The sequence below is a fragment of the Monodelphis domestica genome, chromosome 8, assembly GCF_027887165.1.
Source record: "Monodelphis domestica isolate mMonDom1 chromosome 8, mMonDom1.pri, whole genome shotgun sequence".
NCBI classification, from domain to species: domain Eukaryota; kingdom Metazoa; phylum Chordata; class Mammalia; order Didelphimorphia; family Didelphidae; genus Monodelphis; species Monodelphis domestica.
Window position 1 is genome coordinate 42226325 of NC_077234.1, and position 22633 is coordinate 42248957.

The window sequence follows — 22633 nt, forward strand, 5'->3', positions numbered from 1 at the left end:
GTGTCCAATTCTGTTAACATATTGCCCTTATAGTTTGGCCTTCTCTGAGAAATTGCTTCATGTATACTTTGTACTTAGTTTTCTAGGTCTGTATTATTTTCCCCCAATAGAATGAGAGCTTCTTGAGGGCATATCCAGTTTTCATTTTGGTTTTGTATTCTGTATCTAGCACAGTACCTGGCACATGGGAGGTACTTCTTAAAGAGCTGAAATTTGAAAATTGTAAAGCAGAATTGAATTATAATCCTGGTAGAGGTGGAAGGGATTCTCCACTGAGGCTTCATTCATTCTCCCTAAGATAAAGGATTATTTTAGTTTGTCCTTAATATAATTGGTGTTATTATTATTCATAATGGCAATAATCTTATTTAGTATTAAAATTTTCAAAACACTTATGCCCATTGTCTCATTTGATTATCATAATAATCCTGTGAAGTCAGTGCTATGGTTGTTTCAGTTTTACAGATGAAGAAATGGAATCTCAGGGAGGCTTAGTGACTTGTCCTTGATCTTGCTGGTGTCAGAGGCAGGATCTCAAAACCTTCTTATTCCAAGTCAACTGGATGGCTATAATATTTAACTGTTAAAGACCATTTTTACTAATAGGAAAGCATCCACTACCCAAAGATCAAGGATTCCATAGAGTCTTATTTTTAGGAAGCAGGAAAGGTAGCTGTTGGACATTTGTTCTGGAAGACCATGGAACTGTAGAATGTTAGAGCTAGAAGAGATATTATACACCATCTAGTGCAATTCCTTAATTTTACAGGTGAGAAAGCTTCAAGAAGGCAAATGACCAGCATAGGGTTTCATGACTACAAAGTAGAAAGGCAAGACTTGAACTCAGACATCTTTCCAGTGATAGAGGATTAAGTTATTGGCTCAAGATGAAGTTTTAGAAAAAGACCCCTTATTCAAAGTTGCCCTATTATACCTAGTTACCTTGATCCCATTCTTTGGGAGTGGTACCAAATAACAGCTAAAAAAAAGAAAGGATTCCTGAAGTGGTTGGCCAAACTCTCTCATAACTCTGTGATATAAAAATGTGAGGTTCCCCTATGTGCCAACTGTCTATAAACTGTTCCCCTTTGTTACTGCCAACACCAAATCAGTAGAACTATATCTTGTTCTTCCTTCCATTTTTTCTATATCCCATTATAGGATAGCATTTCACCCTTAAGTAACATTCCTTCTCTCATTTTAGGCAACCCTTAATAGTTATTTTAATCATATTACATTTCTAAAAAACTGTCTAAGGCAACATATGTGCTTTGCTCTAAGCCACATGTAGGCCTTTAGTTCCCCATTAATTATACAACTGTCTGCCTTGCAGTATGGAGGGATCCCTCCTTTTGAGACTCTCCATTCAGTGCCAGCCTGCAGGGCTAACAATTCCACTCATGTTCAAGGAATAATCAGAGCTATTGCTAGGATACTGGCCCTTAAGGCAAACAGCATGAAAACTCCTTCATATCAACTTTTAAAAGATGAATTCAGTTAAGTGTGAGGTGGGAGAGGAGAGACTGAAGAAAGAGACATTAGACATTAAGACACAAGGCTCTGTAGGGGTTGGCGGGAATTGGGTATTTTGGTACCCTACAAAATTAGAGTAACCAAAAGGAACACCTTTTCTTGTCTGCTAAAATAGAAATATTCTAGAAGCTCTGAAAACCAATCAATGGATCTCACAATATTTACTGACTTAGAAGAAGCAGCTACCAGGTAATTTCAAGCAACTCTCATTCTAAGGCAGCTGCCTTTCACTTGTGAGATGTTTTGTTATTTAAAGCAAAGTGGGAGCCCCTTTTGCAGGATTTCTACTCAAGTAGATGGGGAGAGGACATGCCCACTTTTCATCTACCAGAATAAAAAAAAGTAGCTGACTTACAAAAGGAACCTACAGGGCAGACCTGGAGGCTTACCTGAGATAGACTGTCAAGCTGCTACATGAATCAGCTCCATCAGTATTTACTTTTAGCCCTTAAAGTGAGCCACCTCTCACTAATTAAGGTTTGGTGCATAGCTTTCATCTAATTACAGACGTTTACTCTTACTGCAATCAATTTCAATCCTGTCTTGGAATCTAGACTTCTTGGGGGCCCAATCAACACACACTTCTATTTTTAATCAATTTTAGAGAAAGCTAGGCATATTTGAATATACTTTTAAAAATTCCAGACATGACTGAAAAGGAGTTATTTATTGATGGTTTTCTTGGCTGTTCTTGGAACTCCCATAGATCTCTTTGGTACTTCCTCTGTGGGTGGCAAGTAGTTCAATTATTTAGAAATCTATTAACACATAAATACTTGCATTGATTATCTTGAAATTTGTTTCTCTTGACTCCCTCTTTCTCTACCCTGCTGTTTACCTAAGTCATTCCCTTCTTTCTAGGCTTAGCTCAAGTCCCACTTCCTTCCTGAAATTTTCCCTGATCCCAATATTTATTGAACACCCACTATAGGCCAGGCACTGTGTTGTATTTGGGACTTGGGGACAATATGAAAAAATAAGAATTCCTAGTTTCAAAGAGCTTTAATTTGATGTTTTCATGTTGGGGAGACATCTTGCTAGCTTTTACATGCACTTTTAACACTTAGCATAACGCAGCACATGTTGTTGCTGGACCTTAGTTTTTGATGAGGACCAATAACATGTGGGTTGGATTTAAGGAAGGTGGAGCTGTAAAAAGTCATCGGCCTCCCTTTCTCTTTCAGAGTAGCAAGACAGAAGTCACGATTACTGGCAATGGCCTGGGATGGAGTGGATGACCTTGGAATCTTTGATATTTGACAAAGTTCTGAGCACTCTGTAGCACCTGCTACAGTCACCTTCATGGCCTTTGGAACACATTGTTTTCACTTGTCAGTTGCTTGGCCAAAGTCACACAGGGAATTAAAGTGGCCAGCTATGTGCCACTGAGGTTGGGTACTATAGTACAAAGGAAAACATATTGTATTTGGAGTTGGTGGATTCAAATCCACCTATGGCATTTATTCCCTGGGTGATCTTAAATAAGTTAACTTAACCTCTCTGGGCCTCAGTTTCTTCGTCTGTAAAATGAAGGTCTTGAGTTGGATGATCAATCAGATTTCTGCCAGTTTCATATCTATGATCCTACAATCTATGATCTTATATTAACTTGCCTTAAATGGCTTTGTCTTGCATATTACCTTTCTTTTGGGGAACTGGAATAATAATACCTAAGAATAACATTAACTTATATCCCTCTTAAGGATTTGTGAAGCAAATATACATACATTTGATCCTCATAATTATAAGCTGTGATAAATACTGCTGACATTATTTTGCCCATTTTACAGGTTAAGAAACTAAAACTTAGGAAGGGTGAATGAATTTTCCAAGGTCACACAGCCAGTAAATCAGAAGCAAGATAGAAACCAGGCAACTTAGGAATCTAAATCCAAGGTACTTGGGCCAGAGAAGTGAAATGGATCACCTGGAGTCACATGTTTATTAGATGGGAAATCTAGGATTCAGCCTCAGGCTGTCTGACTCCAAAGCCAGCACTTGTTTCTTTACATTGTGCTCTGTAGTCCTCTCCAGCTTTAAATCTTATGATCCATCTGTGGGAAACATTTGCCATTTATAGATGATGTCTCTGTCTCCGAGGAGAATTTGGACTTTTTTGGGTGGTAGTGGTTCTTTTTCTTTTTATTAAAGCGAATTAAATCATATTTACAAAAGAACTCTTCATTTCTATTGCTTAGCTGAATTTCCCTACTTTTCTCATGTACCAGCATATGCTCTATGTGTGTGTGTGTGTGTGTGTGAGAGAGAGAGAGAGAGAGACAGAGAGAGAGAGAGAAAGAGAGAGAGAGAGAGAGAGAGAGAGAGAGAGAGAGAGAGAGAGAGAGAGAGAGAGAGAGAGAGAGAGAGAGAGAGAGAGAGAGAGAGAGAGGGGATTGAAATACAGACAGCAGAGACACAGAGAAATATGCCAGTTACAAAACAGGAGAGGGAGATGGCATTTATCTAAAAATCTGATTCTGCAGTGGTTTTATTTCCCTGGCAGGCTCTAGGAGGCTCAGGGAAGTAGGCAAGAAAGGTCAAGTCATTGTATTTCAGTACTCAAAAGATGCCCTCATGGGTGTCCCTGCTGCTTAGGAGAAGAGAGAATTAGAGAGGAGGCAGTACAATCTTGGATTCCAGGTGGAGGAACCAATAGGCAGCAGAGGTACTTGAGGCTAAAGGCTTCTGCTGCCTTCTAGCATGCCTATATGAGTGACTGCTTACTTTTGGTCTGAACTATTCCTGGCTCGTTCCTCCCTAGAGAATAAGCCATTTAATGTGATGAGACTTTGGGCATAAAAAGGGAACAGAGGTCTTCGATTGCTTGGGGTGGCAAAAACCTTAAGCACATTTTGAGATGGATTTGTTACAATTAATAAAATCTCATATTCACACAGGACTTTAAAGTTTACAAAATGCTTTTCTTAAGTCTCAGAATCAGGCGTGGCAAGTATTATTGTTTCCACTTTATAGATGAGGAAACTGAGGTTCAGAGGGACGAATGACTTACCCAGTGTTACAACCAGGAAGTATAAGAGGGGAGGATTTGAACTGAAGTCATATTAACTCCAAGCTGAACACTCTATCTACTGTAGAATACTTAAATTTTCCCTTTAGTACAGTTGAACTCACACATCACTGGTTGTTGCCAAAACCATTTTCAAAGACTTTCATCGCTCTCTGAGTAATCAAGATGGATTTCCTAATTTAAACCTGTATTCTAGCTGAATGTAACTTTGTTACTTTCCATCAACTGTTTTGTGATATCATTTTGGAAACAGAGCCACATCTTTTTTTCATATCATATGTTGATTAAGATAATTAAAGTGGGAGAAATCAGGGCTGAACTTGAAGTCATGAAGAGGCTCTTAGCTTAGTGGTGAAAGTTGCCATTGCTGCCATTTAGGCCAATATTCTCATTTTACAGATGAGGAAACTGAGACCCATAGAGGGGCAGTGTTTTGCTCAAATTCTCATAGGAAGGAAACATTGGAGGCAGGATTTGCCCCAGGACTTCTTAGTCCAAATTAAGTGTTCAGTGTTCTTTCTGCCACATCATGACAATGTCTACATGGATTTGAATGAGGGCTGTGGCCCATTTAAGTATTATATAAACTTCATTTTTATTTTTACCTGGGCATCTATATCATAACCAGATGGAAGTACACTGGACATTCATGGGTCTAATCCCATTGCTTACTGGCACAGAAGCTTTGGTTTGCTGAGAGTCTGACCTGGGCTACTTTGCCCTTTCTTAGATAGCCTGCCAGTCTCCTGCTTTTGAGGTCCACCATATTTATCCTGAACTTAATACATATTCCTGATAGACAGTCCACTGCAGCTTAGAACTCCTGAGCTCAAATGATCCAACTACTTCAGCCTTCCCAGTATCAGGGAAATAGGTATGAACCACCCTTGATGGCTCATATATGTTTTAAGTGATTTTTCTATGCAATATCTTAGTCATTTCCACTTCTTGTTTAGAGGACAAGCAGGAAATAAAATTCTCTAGGGACAGGCCTGCAGAAATCAAGTACTAAGCAAATCAGGGAACAGAGAATAAGGATGAAAGTTCTAGAAATAATTTGTTGGTATTTCACCTCGTGGAAGGATTTTTCTTTCAATCACTGATCAAATTCTCTGACTCATAAATTAAAAAATGGAAGTGGGGACAGGTGTCCACTGGGATTATTTATTCAAAGGGAGGTCAAATGATGAGTTCAGCACACCTTTTGGAATGAGCTACCAGAGGATATATTAGAAGGTGGTTGTATAGCAGCCCTGGCTTTTGTGAGACTACACTCTCTTTTTCTTTTTGCTATCCTTTGGTTAATCTGCTTTGGCACTGTAGGTACAAAAATTAAAAAGAAAAACTGAATTCTAAACATCTTCCATCTGCATGAGTCAAGAATATCTTTCAGATCTAGGGAAAAATTCATGCTCTCTGCCTACTTAAATAAAATGATACCCAGATGATTTAATAATTAACTAATGATCTTTAGGGTTAGTCATTTGTGAAATATTGTGTTTTGTTCTGCACACCATATTTAATGGAGGACTTTGGCAAGCTAGAGAGCATGCATAGGAAGGCAATAAGGGCCATGAAGGGCCTTGAGTTCATGCCATAAGGGGACTGATCAAAGGAATTAGGGATTATCTGACTGGAGAGAATACTTGGCAGGACTGAGGCATGACAAATGCCTGGAAACACTGATTCATGAAAAGGAGATTACACATTCTACTTGGCCTCAGGCAGTTAGGTGGCACTATGGACAGAGCACTGGGCCCTTTATTCAGAAAGACCTGAATTCAAATCCAGACTCAGATATTTACAGCTTTGTGACTGTGGACGAGCACTTAACTCTTTTTGTCTTAGTTTCCTCATTTATAAAATGAACTGGAGGAGGAAAAGGCAAACCACTCCAGTTTCTCTACCAAGAAAACTCTAAATGGGGTCATGAAAAGTGAAATAAATCTGATATGACTCAAAAAGAACTAGGCCCCAAAGAAGTAAGAACAATGAGTAGAAGTTTCAGAGGCTGATTTTGACTCAATTTCAGGAAAACTGCTGCATAATTAGAGCAAACAAGAGTGGATTGTTTACCCTCTATGTGGCAGAGTCCCCTTTACTGAAGGTCTTTAAGCAGAGTCTGCATGACTATTTGTTGAGAGTATTGCAGGGGGAACCTCAGTCAGGTACAGATAGTTCTGAAGTTCCCTCCAGCTCTGAGATATTGTGATTCTGGGACTTGTTGATAATACTAATGGGGAATCAGAAGTCATCTCTCTCAGCACTTTATACCTCTTCTATTCCCTCATCATGTCCTGTTGTGTTTTATTTCATGTCAATGATATACTTTTGTTGATATCATTGCCTCTATCATGCTGTGAGCTCCTTAAAAGCAGATATTATGATCTTGCTCATCTTATCATCTCCTAGCCCTCAGGCCAGCATCTTGCACATGATGGCACTCAATTGCACATGATTGGCACTCAATAAATAACTGCTATATCAAATAGCATTTTGGCATTATAGATAGAAAGCTGGCCTTGAACCCAAGTCATTAAGTGTGGCCTTGGGAAAATCATTCCACTTCTCAGTACTCCGGCATCTCTTTAAGGCTATTTTTAGAACATATACTCTGAATTCTGCATTAACAAAGTGAGTTTACTAACCAGAAATTTCTTAAATCATAGGTACAACCCCAAAGCAATATTAAATGGAATACCCCCTCCTCAATTTACTGGATCATGGATTTAGAGTCAAAGGTATGTTAGAGAGACCATCTTTTCTAATTCACACACTTTAGATATTGGAAAAATGAGGCTTATAGAACTTAAATAGTTCACCTAGAGTTGTAGGGTTAGTAAATGTCAGAGGTGGGATTTGAACCCATGTCTCCTGATGCTATCTGTATCTCTCTAGGATATTAACTTTAATCAGCATCATTCCTTTTCCTAAATCTAAAGCAAATAATTGTGAAAATTCAAAAGAAAATCCCAGCATGGTTGTAATAGACACTCTAGCTAAACAAATTTCTCAAACACCCCTCTGGAGAAAGCACAGCTTGAAAATGAATAATAATAGCAATAATAGTAATGCTTCTGGCTCCTGCTTCTCATCAAAATTTCCAGTTTCCTCTGGGATAGAATCACTCATGTCTTTAATCAAAGTGGTCAGCACAGGCAGGTGGCTGGAAGGTTCACAGGGAGAATAGTCAGCAGCTCTTGTTCAGTGGTTTATCAGTAGGATAATGGTGGAATATAGTGTTAAAGAAAGATGGGAGATCATGGGAGGAGGAGTAAAGGACAAGCATAGATATTAAAATAATGATGTTAAAATTTTTGGAAGAATTCTTTGGAGATGGGGAACTAAAGAGTGGTTTCCTAGAGAGAAAATCCAGAATTGTTCTTTATCCCTCACCCCACCTCTTTCTCTTTGGCACAGTGGCTGGAGAAATAGAAGAATGAGTGATGATCCTTAAAGGACTGAAGAATAAAATCTAGTGGCCCACATGGAATTGGACTCATCTGAAAGTATTGGTTGACCTTTGTGCCTCTGTAAAAGAACATTTTCTTATGAGCTTAGGTTTGTGGCATATGGAATGTCTGCAGTCAAATCAGTGAAAAAACTAAAAAATATAGTGGAACTCATTGATGGTACTAGCACCTTGGACAGAGGTTACTCTCATGCTGGGCTTGGGTGTAGCTGTTAAAGACTGGACAGCTTTTATTTTCTATCAGAGAACCTTACGTGGAATAATAACAGTGAAATTATCTGCCATTTCCACAGTGTTTAAAAGTTTGCACAATGCTTACATAGCATTATCAATTTGTAGCTCACAACAATGCTGTAATTATAAGAATTATGAGGAAACTGGGGCTTTATCAATCAATCAATTAATTAATTAAGCATTTATTAAGCACCTACCATGGACCAGGCACTGTGTTAGGCTCTTGATTTACAAACACAGAAGTGAAATGGTTCTTGCCCTCAAGAATCTTGCATTATCTTGGAGGAAACAACATATACATATGTAATCATGTAAAAATCTATATAGATTAAGTGGTTTGCTTAGGTTTACACAGCTAATCTGTGACAAATTAGATACGTAATAAATGTTTGTGTCTGAATTTAATTGAATGGAATAAGTGAGTCTTCAGAGGTTATATCATTTCCTCCTGGGCAATATACCTGCCTTTGGGCTAGTTGTACCAGATGATCAATGGTGTTTAGCTATAGCTAGGTTAACTCTCACATGGACTTGTATAATAAGCCTCCTAATTAATTTTCTGGCCTTGAATCTCTCCTCAATCCAATCCACTCTCCATACAGCTGCAAAATTGATGTTCTAAAGCACACGTCTTACTGTGTCTTTTCTTCACCTGAGATTCTCTCTCGCCTCTGGGATAAGATACACATTCCTTTCTTTGGAATTTAAATCCCTTCACAGCCTGGCTGTGGCTTGCCTTTCCAGGATTACTATCCATTACTTCCAATCACATACTCTAAATTCAGTCAAACTGGTCCACTTGCTTTTTCCTATATACAATACTCTATTACATTTGTGCCTGTGGACATACTTTCTCCAGTGTTTGGAATATTTTCCCTCTTCACCTCAATCTTTTAGAGCCCCTAACAACCTTTCAAGTTCAGATCAAGTGCCATCTCTTACAAAAGACATGCCTTTATTCACTCAGCTTTCACTGTCCTCTAAAATGACTTGTTTGTATGCATTTTTCTTATTTGTGTACTGTATTATTGTAATAAAATTCTAGATTTATAAAAATTTTTTCTTGTTTGAGAGTAATTTTAGGATAAGAAATTTGCTACCTCCCCAAATCAAGAAAGTGAACTGTTTGGAGAAGGTACCGTAAAGAAGCCTGCAGAAACCACACACTGCACTAAAAGATCCAGAATGAACTTTGGGATGTAGTGAATTGAACAGTGGGGGGTTGAACACATTTATTTTGAATGTACAGTCTTATGCCAAAAGGGATTGTCCCCTAATTGGCTTTCTGTCAATGTGCCTAGCAATCACTGGTTTTGCTCTCTTTCTCTTTTATTTCTCTCTTATCCCCAAATTATTTTAATTTCCCCTTGGAAAGTACAATATTATATGTACCTCTAGTTAAAGATCTTTAGAGATATAAATTGGTTATGTGTACTGATTCATTGGGGAAACTAAGCATGTAAATCTGGGAGATTTCTACATGCTCATTTCCCAATGAAATCATAGTGGGGATTGAGTGGATAGAATTTGCTCTTCAGGACTCTCTTACCCAGCATCCCATTTCTGTGCTCATGCTGAATGCAAACACTGCATACATACGTATGTAAGGAGGATATATATATATATATTTTTTCACCTAATTTTATTTTTTTAAACATTATTTTATTTGGTCATTTCCGAACATTACTCATTGGAAACAAAAATCATTTTCTTCCCCCCCCACCTCTCCCATAGCCAACACATGATTCCACTGGGTATCACATGTGTTCTTGACTCGAATCCATTTCCGTGTTGTTGGTATTTGCATTAGAGTGTTCATTTAGAGTCTCTCCTCAGTCATATCCCCTAAGGAGGATATATTTTGATGTAACCCTGCTCCATTCTCTCACTTTTTTTCCCAGAATGTGGCCATGGAGGCTAGAGGGAGAACTTGGCAGGAAAGTTAACTCGTGTGGTCATACTTAAACTTTGTACTTCTATTTTTTATTTCTTGTAATTCAAGTGATTACTAACAAATCTTATAAAAATACTACTTGGAGTTATTGATATTAATTTAAATCTTACAGTACATACTGTCCCTCTAAGGGTATGAAAGCTCTTGGAAGGCAGGGACTGGATAGTTTTTGTCTTTATGTCCACAGCATAGTCAGTACAGTATTTGGCATATAGTAGTTGCTTAATCAATGTTTGTTACTTGAAGGATACAATTCTCTTTTGGTTTGTGCTGGTTGTCAACATTAATAACTACTTATTCATATATTCTGGTCAACAAATGTATCAGATTTCAGGGTACAAATAATATCCAACTAGTGTAAACCTCACAAAATGTATTCCAAAAGTAAATTAATTATCAGTGGTGGGGAGGTCACCTGAGAAGATTTCTTATCTAGGGATCATTTGGCCTTTGTACATGATCTCACTGTTGTTGGAATAATAAACCATAGGATAAATTCCTTGACAAAAATTTCTCACTGGATTCAAAATCTCTTGTGAAGTGGGTGGTAGAGATATGGGTTAATGGTGTCAAAATCAAATGGAAACTGGTAACTCATATATAAGTGTCCCTGAAGGTAGCATATTGATTTAGAATACCACTTGGGCATATTGCTGCTCATGGGCTGCATGTTTGACACTTCTAGTGTACATTATCATAATGTACACTATCCATATGTACATCCATTATGTACATCCATAATGTACATAATCCACTTGAAACTGGCTGAACTGTGGTTCACAATCCATGTCTGATTCTTATTAGCTATGTGATGTTGGACAAGTCACTTTACCTGCATGAGTCTAGTTCTCATCTTTAAAATAGGGAATAATAATACCCATAGTATCAATCTCACAATCAGTCTCATTGTTGTGATATGAGAAGTTTTGTAAGTGTCTTGGAAATCTTTGACATGCTTATATAAATTCTAGTTGTTGTTATTATTATATCCTTTTGCATAGAAGTTTCTAGTGGAATGCCCCACATATCTGTCCTTGGCTCTCAGTTGTTTAATAATTTTATTATTGATCTTGATGATGGCATTGATAGTGTGCTCATCAGATTTGTATATGGCACAAATATGGGAAGGGTAATTAATATTCTAGATAACAAATTTAGGATCTACTCCATAAGCTAGAACATTAAATTAGATCTAGTAAGATAAAATTCAATAGGAATAAATAAAAAATCTAATCTTAGATTTAAAAAATCAACTTCAAAGGAAAAAGATGTAGAACAATAAGTTATGTGAAGAGAATTTGAGAGGTCTAGTGGCTTGCAAGCTACAAATAAATCAGTAATACATAATGGGAACCAAAAAAGCTAATGCCCCAATAGGTTTCATTAAGAGAGATATGGTGTCCAAGAATAAGGTCGTAATAGTTATGTTACCCTTTGCTTTGGACAGGCTATATCTGATTGATTATATTCAATTTTGGGCAACAGATTTTAGGAAGGAAGCATGATGGCAAAGGGCCTCCAATTCATTCTATAGCTACAGATCATTTGTTAGACACTTAGAAAATACCAGCTATTTTGTTCAACACCGAGGAAGCAAATATAAACACTCAAGTCCCTGTCCACAAGGAGCTTGCAGGCAATGCTGGAAAACACTATGCAAAAGTGTTTGGAAAGGGGTATGGCATGGAGCTAGCTAGGAAGTGGTGGGAAGATCTGGGCTCCAGTAAGATAAAAGAAAAGCTCACTTACCAGAGCTAAGGGACCAAGGGACAAATTTCAAGTTTCTGGTGGGGATGTGGTAGAGATAATGGTCAGAGTAGAGCAGTAAAGATGCAGTTTGGGAAGCGTAAGATTTGTTGAAGGACATGGGATTGTTTGGCTTGAAGGAGAGAAGGCCCAGTGGAGACAAGATTGGCTGTCTGACTATTTTAAAGGCTTTGAGATAAAAGTGAGATTATTCTTGTTCTATTTATCCCAGAGGGCAAGACCAGGATAGATTGGTGGAAGAAGTAAATTTGAGTTTGAGGTCTGGAAACACTTGCTAGCAATGAGAATTATCTAAAAATAGAATTATCTTCCTCAGGAGGGCATCATCTTTTCTTCCTGAAGCCCTTCCTTTCATTGGTTTTCAAGAAAAGGATGGCCACCTGTTTAAGATGTTGTAGAGGGAATTTCTGATCAAGCATGGCCACTGAAATCTCTCCAATTCTGAGAGTGGGCTTCTGTTACTTGAACCCTATATGACCAGTTGCATGGTTTCTAAGTACTTAAGAACATTTTTGCCTTCCGCCATGCTTAACAACAGTGCGAGCAATGGGGAAACTAGAATTACTTGGCTTTTTTTTTTAAGCAGATCATTGTTCCAAGTGTTTTGTCTGGGCATAGAGTAAAGTTCAGATTGGTGCTGAAAAACTTTTGATGCAAATATCTTGGGAGCAACAACAGGAGGATGAGAGTTTCTCAAGGATGGCATGTCCTTATGTGATCTTTTGCACCCAAAGAAACTTATTTCCAATTAGCCAACATGGCTTTTTGTACAGGACAATTTCTCTGAGAATCAGTATCATAGTGAATCTTTTGTGTGGTCTGGGGAAAAGAAATAAAACAGAATTTGGTGGAAGATGAACAACTCTTCAGGAGAATGCAAATTACATGCTCCTGTTAGCTTTATAACACTCCAATCCTTCTACCTAAGGACCTGAAATTTCTTAGATATGGTTATTCTCTTCATTGAAGCAGATTTTAGTCTTTCTATTGCTTCACAAATGACTTTTGGGGGTTTCTACTGTTGAAAAATTCTGTGGCTAATGTGAGAAGCTTTCTTTAACTTAGCTAGGCTGGTCCTTGGATGATGGATACACCAGGGCTGTCCCAAAGGTCTTTTCTATTTTGGTAGGACTGCATTCTTTTGGAACAGTCTTTGAAGCTTACAGAATCACAGACCCTCAGAATTGCAGGGTCCCTTAGAACATCTCTAGTATAACCCAAGCCTATAAGAGATTCACTTCAACAATACACCAGACTAGACAAATGATGATTCAGCCTTTGCTTGCAGACCTCCAGTTAGGGGAAACACACTACTTCTCAAGGTGGCCCATTCCACCTTTGGATAGCTCTGTAAGAAAGGTCGTCTATAAGTTAAACAAAAGTTCACTTTTTTTCTACTTTCATACATTGTTCCTAATTCTGTCCTTCAGGGACAGGCAGGATTAGAGGAGGGAAAAATTAGGGGACCTCTAATTTCTTTGGCATAAAGAACTCTCTGGTGAGGAAACCCCTTCTTCCAATAAAGGCTGGCATCTCTCCAACTTAAAAGTCTTAAGAGAGTTTCCCAGAGTATTGACTTATCTTGGATCACATAGCCAGAATGTGTCAGAGTTAGGACTTGAATTTAGGTCTTTTAGGCTTAGAGGATAGAACACGATTCACTACACCCTGCCAAGTAGAACAGACCCAGTCTTTCCCCCCACATGACATCTCATCAAATATCTGACGACAGCTAATATGTCCCCACCCTTCTCCATTCCTCTTGCTGAATTTTCTATTCTCCTAGCTAAACAGTCCCAATTCCTTCAATCTGTCACCATTTGACAAGAACTCTGGGCCTTTTCTAACTTGGTCATCTCTTCTGAACATTCTTTAGTGGAAGAGTTTTAGTGTCAACTGAAAAATAACTTTAAAAGGCCTTTGAAAAAGAACTTATTTCAACATAAAGAAAAAGTTATTGATTATTTTATCGGATAGTTCCAACTGGATGACAGTTTCATCTTATGGTCCTCTTTCCCAAGTAATAATAACTGACAATGATTTTCAAAGAACTTTATGTATCTCAGCTCAATTTGAGCCTCTTAACAAATTCCTTGTAAGGGAGGGTAATAATAGCCGTATAATTTTTAAAATCCTTACCTTCTGTCTTGTATGGGTCCCAAGGCAGAAGCGTAGGCAATAGGGGTTAAGTGATTTGCCCAAAGTCACAACTAGGAAGTATCTGAGGCCACATTTGAACCTGGGACTTCCTGTCTTCAGGTCTGGCTCTCAATCCACTGAGCCACCTATCTGTCTTCTACTAGCTGTATTATTCTCATTTGACAGATGTGGAAGCTGATTCAGAAAGTTTAAATGAGCTTCCTTAGGTCACACAGCTCATTATACCAGAGGCCTCCATTAGTCCAAATCCAGTACTCTACCCACTATACTACCCATGTAAATGTAAATTTAACAAGTGCCCCATAACAGCATCTGTGCTTATATTCCACTGTGGGAAGGGGGAATAATTCATTCATGCAAATTGCAAAATTAATGCAAATAAATTCAAAATAATCTTTGCAGGGGGAGCAAATAATTAGGAAAATCTGGAAAGGTCTTTCATAGGTAGCCTCTGGTCTCTTCAATCATTTGGTTAAAGGAATTTTGGAAATGAGTCCTGAAGGGAGCAAATAGTCCAAGGATGGACTAAGGAGAGAGACAAGGGGAATAGCCTGCACAAAAGCTTGGAGATGGGAGAAAGAATGTTGTATATACAAGGCACAATAAGGTGGCCAATTTGACAGGAGTATAGAATGTTTGAGAGGAGTCATGCAATCTGACCGTAAAGATAGGTTAGCACCAGATTTCCATGAGCTCTAATTGCCAAACAAAGGAGTTTGTATTTTTTCCTAGAGTCTATGGGAAACTATTGAAGTTTCTTGAGTATGGGAGTGACATGGCCAATGCTATGTTTTAGGAATGCCAATATTCTCTTGGCTGACTTAACAGCTATAGTAATAGAAGAAATGGAAATTTAGATGAAGACCCAGCCTTGATCCATTTTGTATTATCATAAGCCTTAGCAAGAGAAGTGGTTGAAGCTGCTTTTTCTGGCATCAAAACTAAGAAGGCTGATTCAATCACAGAGAGAGGATACTGAATAGCAGCCAGGAACATAGCTACCCAGAGTTTGGGGAGGGTGTCTGAGATGGGAAGGAAAAGGTGGTTATGATACCTTCAGATTAATATTTGGCTTGTTGATGCTATTGGGAACCAGGAAGCTGCCAAAACACCCACAAATGTCTTTGTTTAATCCTCAGTTTTATTTAATTGATTTTGTTTAGTTCTCAAAAATTATCTTGGATTCTGCTCTGTCTTGATTTATTGACTTTCCTCTGTATTATTTTGGATAGGGCTGGAAAATGGCTTTCTTGGCCAAAGCTTGTGGCACTGAAAATGTCAGCCATCCAATAGCTGAACCCAACACCCCCTACACAGCACCAAAATAGAGAAAAGGAGAAGACACAAAATAGAACCTGGAGCTTGAATACCCTGCCAAGGGAGAGGCATGGTGTCAGTTAAGTCAACAAGAATCTATTAAGACCTACCCGTTTGGGCACTATTTTGTCTTCCCATTAGAATGTAAGTTCCTTGAGGTCTGGGGCTATTTCAGCTTTTTCAACATGTCCATAACACTTAGCATAATCATTAAAGCAATTATTAATCACATCATATGTGCCAGGTGTTGGATATGCAAAAGGTTGGCACTAGAGAAATCTCATGAATTTTATCCCTTAGTTCAACATAACCCAACACAGCACTGTAGAAGAATTTATACTCCTCTTATTTCTGGTTTCAATTACTTGATTACAGAGGCAAGGTTGCACATAGCTATGAAATGGATGCTCTCAAATTTCTGCCAAAAACTAAAAATTATAAAAATATAAAGGTATTCCTGTAAAATGATGTTACAAATGAGTTTCCAATCTGCATTAATGGGGGGGGGGGGTTCCACACAAGGAAGTTTTTTTATATTGAAGAAATCATAGATCCAGAGAAACCAGTAGATAAAATTTTAATAAATATATCTTTCTAATGTTTTCATGAAGTGAGCACCTTTTGATTGAACTTATGTGGAATGTGGAATTATTCATATATCTTAAAGTATATTTTCAAAGTAGCTATATTCTAGGGGCATACAAAATATTGCATTAATTTGGGTAGCAGATGATTCTCAGATCTGTATATCTAGTTTCTGGGGCAGCTTGGTGGTACAGTAGATACAGCACCAAGCCTGGAGTCAGGAAGACCTGAGTTCAAATCCAGCCACAGGCACTTATTATCTGAGTGATCTTGGGCAAGTCACTTCATCTTGTTTGCCTTCATTTCCTCATAGGTCAAATGAGCTAGAGAAGGAAATGGTTTATCACTTCAGTGTCTTTTCAAAGAAAATTTCAAATGCAATTACGAAGATCAAGACATAACTGAAAAGACTGAACAACAATATCCAGCTCTCTCTTCTCTCCTGAAATCCTGCATTATCAACTCCCTACTAGCTATTTCCAATTTGTTATCCTGTAGACCTCTCAAATTCAACATGTCCAAAATGGAATGTGTTGATTTTTCTCCAGAATCCACCTCTTTTCATTCCTTCTCTATTTCTATAAAGGGAGCCATCATCTTTCTACTCACTCTGAACTCAGGTTTACATACTCTGGAGTCATTGGTAATGCTTCCCTCTTTTTCTTCTCCCATAGCTAATCAGATGTGATGTCTTAGAGATTCTGCCTCCCCAACATCTCTAATATATTCCTGTCTCCCTCCACTCACTCAGCCATCACCTTAGTTCAGGTCTTCATTAGGACTTTGGCAGCAACTTCCTATTGAATCCCCTTCATTCTAGTGTCTCCTTTCTCTGATCCATCCTCTGCATAGGTCACACATCCACATATTTCTGAACATGTCACTCCCTTGATGAATAAGCTTCAGTAGCTCCCTCTTGTGTATAGAACAAAATGTACCCTCCTCCATATACCTTTGAAAACACTTTGTGGGCTTAAGACATATCATTAGCCTACATGAACTCTGGGTTCTAGTCAAATTGGCCTGTTTGCTCTTCCTTGTGCAACTTCATTTTGTTGTCTATCACTGGCTTTTGTAGAGGTTGATCCCTTGCTTTGGAATGCTCTCCTCCTCACATCTGCTCATTCAATCCTTGACTTCATTCAAAAATCAGCTCAAGAAAAACCATCTCTTATAGGAAGCCGATCCTGAATCAGTTGTTATTTATCTCTTCCTATATAGAAAATCACTTTGTATAAATCTTAACTTTCATTTTCTATGCATTTGTTGTTTCCTTCCAGTGGAAGATGAATTCTCTGAGGACAAGAGGTGTTTTACTTTGGTCTTTGTTTCCCCAGAGCCAAACTTAGTTCCTGGCCTACCAGCAGAACAAAATAAATGTTTGTTGAATTGAATCCTCTATTTAAAAACTATTTTATTTTACCAATTACATGTAATAAGTTTCCACATAATTTTTCTGAAGTTATATGATACAAATTGTCTCCCTTCCTCCTTTCCCCTCCCCTTTCCTGGATCTGGAAAGCAATTAAATCTGGATTATACTGAACAGAATCCTCTAGATCAGAAGTGCCAAGCATGCTGTCTTCAGGCACATCATACTTCTGAGTGCTGCTCAAGCCAGATTACAATGTACTTGGGACATATTTAAGGAAATAGATATAAATTCAATAAAACATAGGTAATGCTAATGTGCATTTTTCTAAGTCAACAATAGCCTACTATATCTTTTACATATGGTTTAATGGCTGTCTTTCTATCTAAGCTTGAAAACACTAAATTAGATTAGTGAAACCAACAGAAACTTCCAACTCTCTTTAGCCAGAGCTTCAACTGACTGCCCCTGTCTCCTTGGCTTTCACCATCATCATCATCACCACCACCATTACTACCATCACCATTATGTCATCATCATCTCAGCATCCCTGTAGTGCTTAAAGATTTGCAAATTTTCTCTTCACAATAACTCTTGGAGGTAGATGTTATAACCCTATTTCACAGATGAAAAAACTCTGGCTGAGGAAGGTTTAAATGATTTTTGCTCAAGGATTGTACAACGAGTAGTGTATGAAACAGGCTTCTAATTCAGACTTTTCTGATTCCAAATTCAACTCTCATAGTTACTGTGTTACCTAGCAATTTCAATAATAATAACTATAATAACAATTCTAGTGGTTAGTATTTATAAAGCATTTTAAAGTTTGCAAGGCAATTGCAATACATTATCTCATTTAATCTTATAGTAACTCTGTGAGTGCTATTATTATGCTTTCCCAAGTTTTATGGATGAGTAGAGTAAACTGAGTCTGAGAGATGAAATAATATGCCCAGGGTCACAAAACCAACAAGTATTTGAGGTGGGTTTTGAATTCTAGTCTCCTTGACTCCAAGTCTAAAATTCTATCCACTAGATCACCTTGTTGCCTTCAGCACTACAGTTTTTGAAAAGAATCGAATTGTACTGATTTAAATCTTTCCCAGACCAATTGTGAAGGTGGGGAGGAAACACAATAGTTTCTCTCTGCAGCCTTTTCATTATTTCTTTCTCACTTTTCTCTTATTTCTTCCATTATTTTCCTCTCTGCTTATAATAGAGTGGAGAGAATCAAAGTCAGGGTTTTCTTCTACTGACAAATAGCAACAAGAAATGGATTTTTCTTTAATGACTAATCAGAAAATTCTTTGCCCTTATTTTATAGCATTTCAAGGTCTGATTCTAATTCTCTTTTGGTACTCTGTATAAGGACCACCTGGAGAGAGAACAGTCTTGGACTGGTCAGGAACACCAGAGTTCAAACCTGGCTTCAAATGCTTACTAATTCCCATGACCCTGGGCAAATCATTTAGCTTCCATTTGTCTCAGTTTCCTCATCTGTAAAATGGGGACAATAGTATCACTTACCTCCCAGAGTTTTTGTAGAATCGAATGAGATAATTGTAGTGTCTAGCATAAACACCATACAAGTGTTTATTATCTTTGTGTGTAGATTTTATATATTCCTATGTATGCACCTATTGTCTCTTCATTAGAATGTGAGCTCCTTGGGGCCAGATGATATTCTATAGGACTCTGGTGCTTAAAATAGTATAAAAAGCATTTATTAATGTATCAGGTATTGGGGATTCAAGGAAAGGCAGGCTACCTGCTCCTAGGGAGCTCACCTTCAAATGGGGGAGAGAGAAGATGCAACTTACTATATACATACAAGATAGATACAACACAAGTAGAAAACAATCTCAGAAGAAAGGCACCTGGCACAGAGAAACCACTCAAAAATGTTTGTTGATTGATTATGAAAAGTTCTCTGGACCATTTCAAAAGAATAAAAATCTTTCAAGGTTCATTTCCCCCATGATTGAACACTTGAGAGTATTTTGGGGAAAGTGTGTTTTATTTCATGTGGGTGATATTTGAACAGCTGTGTGTGTGTCTTTCTCTCCCAGTGTGTCATCTGAGTTTATGTGGTCTGAGATTGTAGGCAGGAAACAGTGCTGACTAGCAAATATACACTGTGTCCAGCAGGCTACCATGACAACCGCCCACTTGATACCCCCCAGAGTTGTGGCAGCTGTTCTATGATGGCTTCCCCAGCAAGAGAGAAGCTTGGCTGCTTCAAGGCTCTCCCTTTCCTCCACTACACCCAAGGAGCTCACAGAGAAGGCCAGTGGCAGGGAGCCCTTCCTGGTATTGGCCAGAAGATAGAGCAGCAGTGTGGGATAGTGGAATATGGGAAAGTTTGAGTTTTTCAATCATTTCAGTCATGTCTAATGCTTCATGATCTTCTTTGGGGTTTTCTTGGCAAAGATACTGGAGTGGTCTGCCATTTCCCTCTCCAACTTATTTGATGGATGATGAAACAGAGGGAAAGAGGGCTAAGTGACTTGTCCAGGGTCACATAGCTAGTAAGTGTCTGAGGCTGGATTTGAATTGAGGTTTTCCTGATTTCAGGCCTGTTATTCTATCCATTGTACCACTTGCTGCCCCAAGGTTTTAGAGTCAGAGTAATATACACTGTGTTTGATACTCACAATTTATATTACCTTGGGGAAATAATTTCTATTTTTTGGCCTCAGTTTCTTTATTTATAATATGAAGAGGCCATACCTCACATTGCTCTACCTTCAAGATCCAGAATTCCAACATTCCTCTAAAAATGCTGACTCCTATCATCTTATTTTGAACCCAATTCACTTGTCTTGCCCTTTCTCTGCAACTTTTATTTGTTACCTTCATCTCCTTCCACTCTTCTTCTGGGTTCTCATTTCTCCCACTAACAGTCATGTATTTCAACCAGATGCTATCCTGTGTCATTTCATCCTTTGTCCTCTTGTCTTTTCTCTGTTCACATTCATTCATTCATTCTTTTGTTCAATTATTTCATGCACATTTTTTAAAAACTTACCTTCTATCTTAGAATCAATACTGTGTATTGGATTTAAGGCAGAAGAGTGGTAAGGGCTAGGCAATGGGGGTTAAGGGACTTGCCCAGGGTCACACAGCTAGGAAGTGTCTGAAGTCAGATTTGAGCCTAGGACCTCCCATTTCTAGGCCTGGCTCTCAATCCACTGAGCCACCCCAGCTGCTCCCTCCATGAACATTTATTAAGTGATTACTGTGTGTCAGACGCTTTTAGCTAGATGGTAGATATACAAACAAAAAGAGTCCTTGCCCTTAAATTGCCTTGATTTTATTGGTCAGATACAAATATGGATGTAAACAAAATGGGCCTTTCAAAAATATATAACATATTTCTCTGGGGTAAGAAGAGGACACAAGTTCCTGTAGGATTTGGATAGGTATTATGTGGGTTATGACACTTGAATGGAGCCTTAAGGAAAGTTAGGAAAAGTTGAGAATAGAGCACATTCGAGACATAGGATAAAACCTGTGCAAAAGTATGGAGATGGGGATCAAATATCATGTAAAGGGAAAAAGAATGTGAAATAGAGTGTATGGAGGAGAGAAATGTTTACATCTGGAGAGAGGAACTGGAGCCACATTGCAAAGGACTTTAAATGCTACACTCCTCATCAATCCTCAATCTGGGGTTACCATTTACCTTCTCTGCAGCTGTTCTCTTGTTTGGTTAATTGCTGTCCTTGGTACTTGAAGAGTATGAAAATAACATGGTGTTGGAGTTAATATATAGGACCAATAGGAAAGCCCTGGACAATTTCACCATAGGGCCAGTCCAAATAGCTTATATAAATATTCAAGATGGAAGGCTCTAAATTTGTACATGTACTGAGTGAATCTGGAGGAATCCTGGGAAATATGCTAACTGGTACAGTCTAGATTCAATCTTTTTTATTATGACTGGACTGTTCATTGACTTTGAAGGTCTCTTCCACCTCTATTTCTGTGATCATTTGAGATTCTTATTCCCTTCAGTCTAGTTTCTATTCCCACTACTCTCCTAAAAAGTTCTCTCTGAGGCCCACACTGATTTCCCATTGGCTAACTTGAAAGGATTTTTCTCTCAGTCTTTACCTTCCTCTGTGCCATTTGCATCTATTGACCTTTCATTCTATTTCTGATCCTCTCTTCTCTCTTGTCATTATCTTGACACTTCTCTCTCCTGGTGGTAAATGTAGAATGGCACAAAAGTAAGGGTAAAGGATTTGGAGTCAGAGGCCTGGGTTCAAATTCTGACTGTGCCATTTAATCCTTGTATAACCTTGAGTAAGTCGCTTCAATTCTCCTTGGCCTCAGTTTCCTCATCCATTGAAATGGAGGGGGATGGACTTAGTCTCTAAAGTCTCTTCCTTTTCCTAATCTATGATTCTATGATCATCCTATTTGTATGTCTATTCTTTTCCCTTCAAGTCAATAGCTAGTTAACAAGTGTTGATTACATAGTGCTTAAAGGTTTGCAAAGTATTTTATATAAGTTATCTTATTAGACCCTAACTTGATTTGATTTATTAAGCCATTGCTATTTACCAGTCACTGTGCTAAGTGTTGGGGGATTTAAAAAAAAGAAAGCAAAAATATCCCTTATCCTTAAGGAACTTTCAATTTAATAGGGGAGATAACACATAAACAAACAACTAGGTAGATACAGGATATTTACAGAGGAATAAGGACTCCGAGGTGATGCGATGGATAGAATTCTGGACCTGGAGTCAGGAAGATCGGGATTTAAATCCAGTTGCAGATACTACTTGTGTGACTCTGGGCAAGTCACTTAACCTTGCTTATCTCAGTTTCCTCATTTTTAAAATGATCTAGAGAAGGAAATAGCAAACTATTTCAGCATTATTTCCAAGAAAACCTCAAATGCAGTCATGAAGAGTTGGGTATGACTGAAATGACTGAACAACAGCAACAAAGACTCTGAATGGGAAGAGGGAAGTTAAGTTGCATAGTGAATAAAACACTGGCCTTGGAGTCAGGAAGACTTGAGTTCAAATATGACCTCAGATACTTCCTAGCTGTGTGACTCTGGACAAATCACTTAACCTCTGTTTGCCTATAAAATGAGGGTAATAGGAGCACCCATCTCCCAGGGCTGCGATGAAGAGTAAATGAGATAATATTTACGAAGCATTTAGCACAGTTCCTGGCACATAGTTCATATACATG

The 22633-nt window shown here is 38.2% G+C and overlaps 1 protein-coding gene across 9 annotated transcripts in view; it reads right to left on the minus strand.

Moving 5' to 3' along the window:
• Window positions 1-22633, minus strand: part of PEX5L (peroxisomal biogenesis factor 5 like) — a 298559-nt gene that overhangs the window by 32512 nt on the left and 243414 nt on the right. The window lies entirely within an intron of this gene.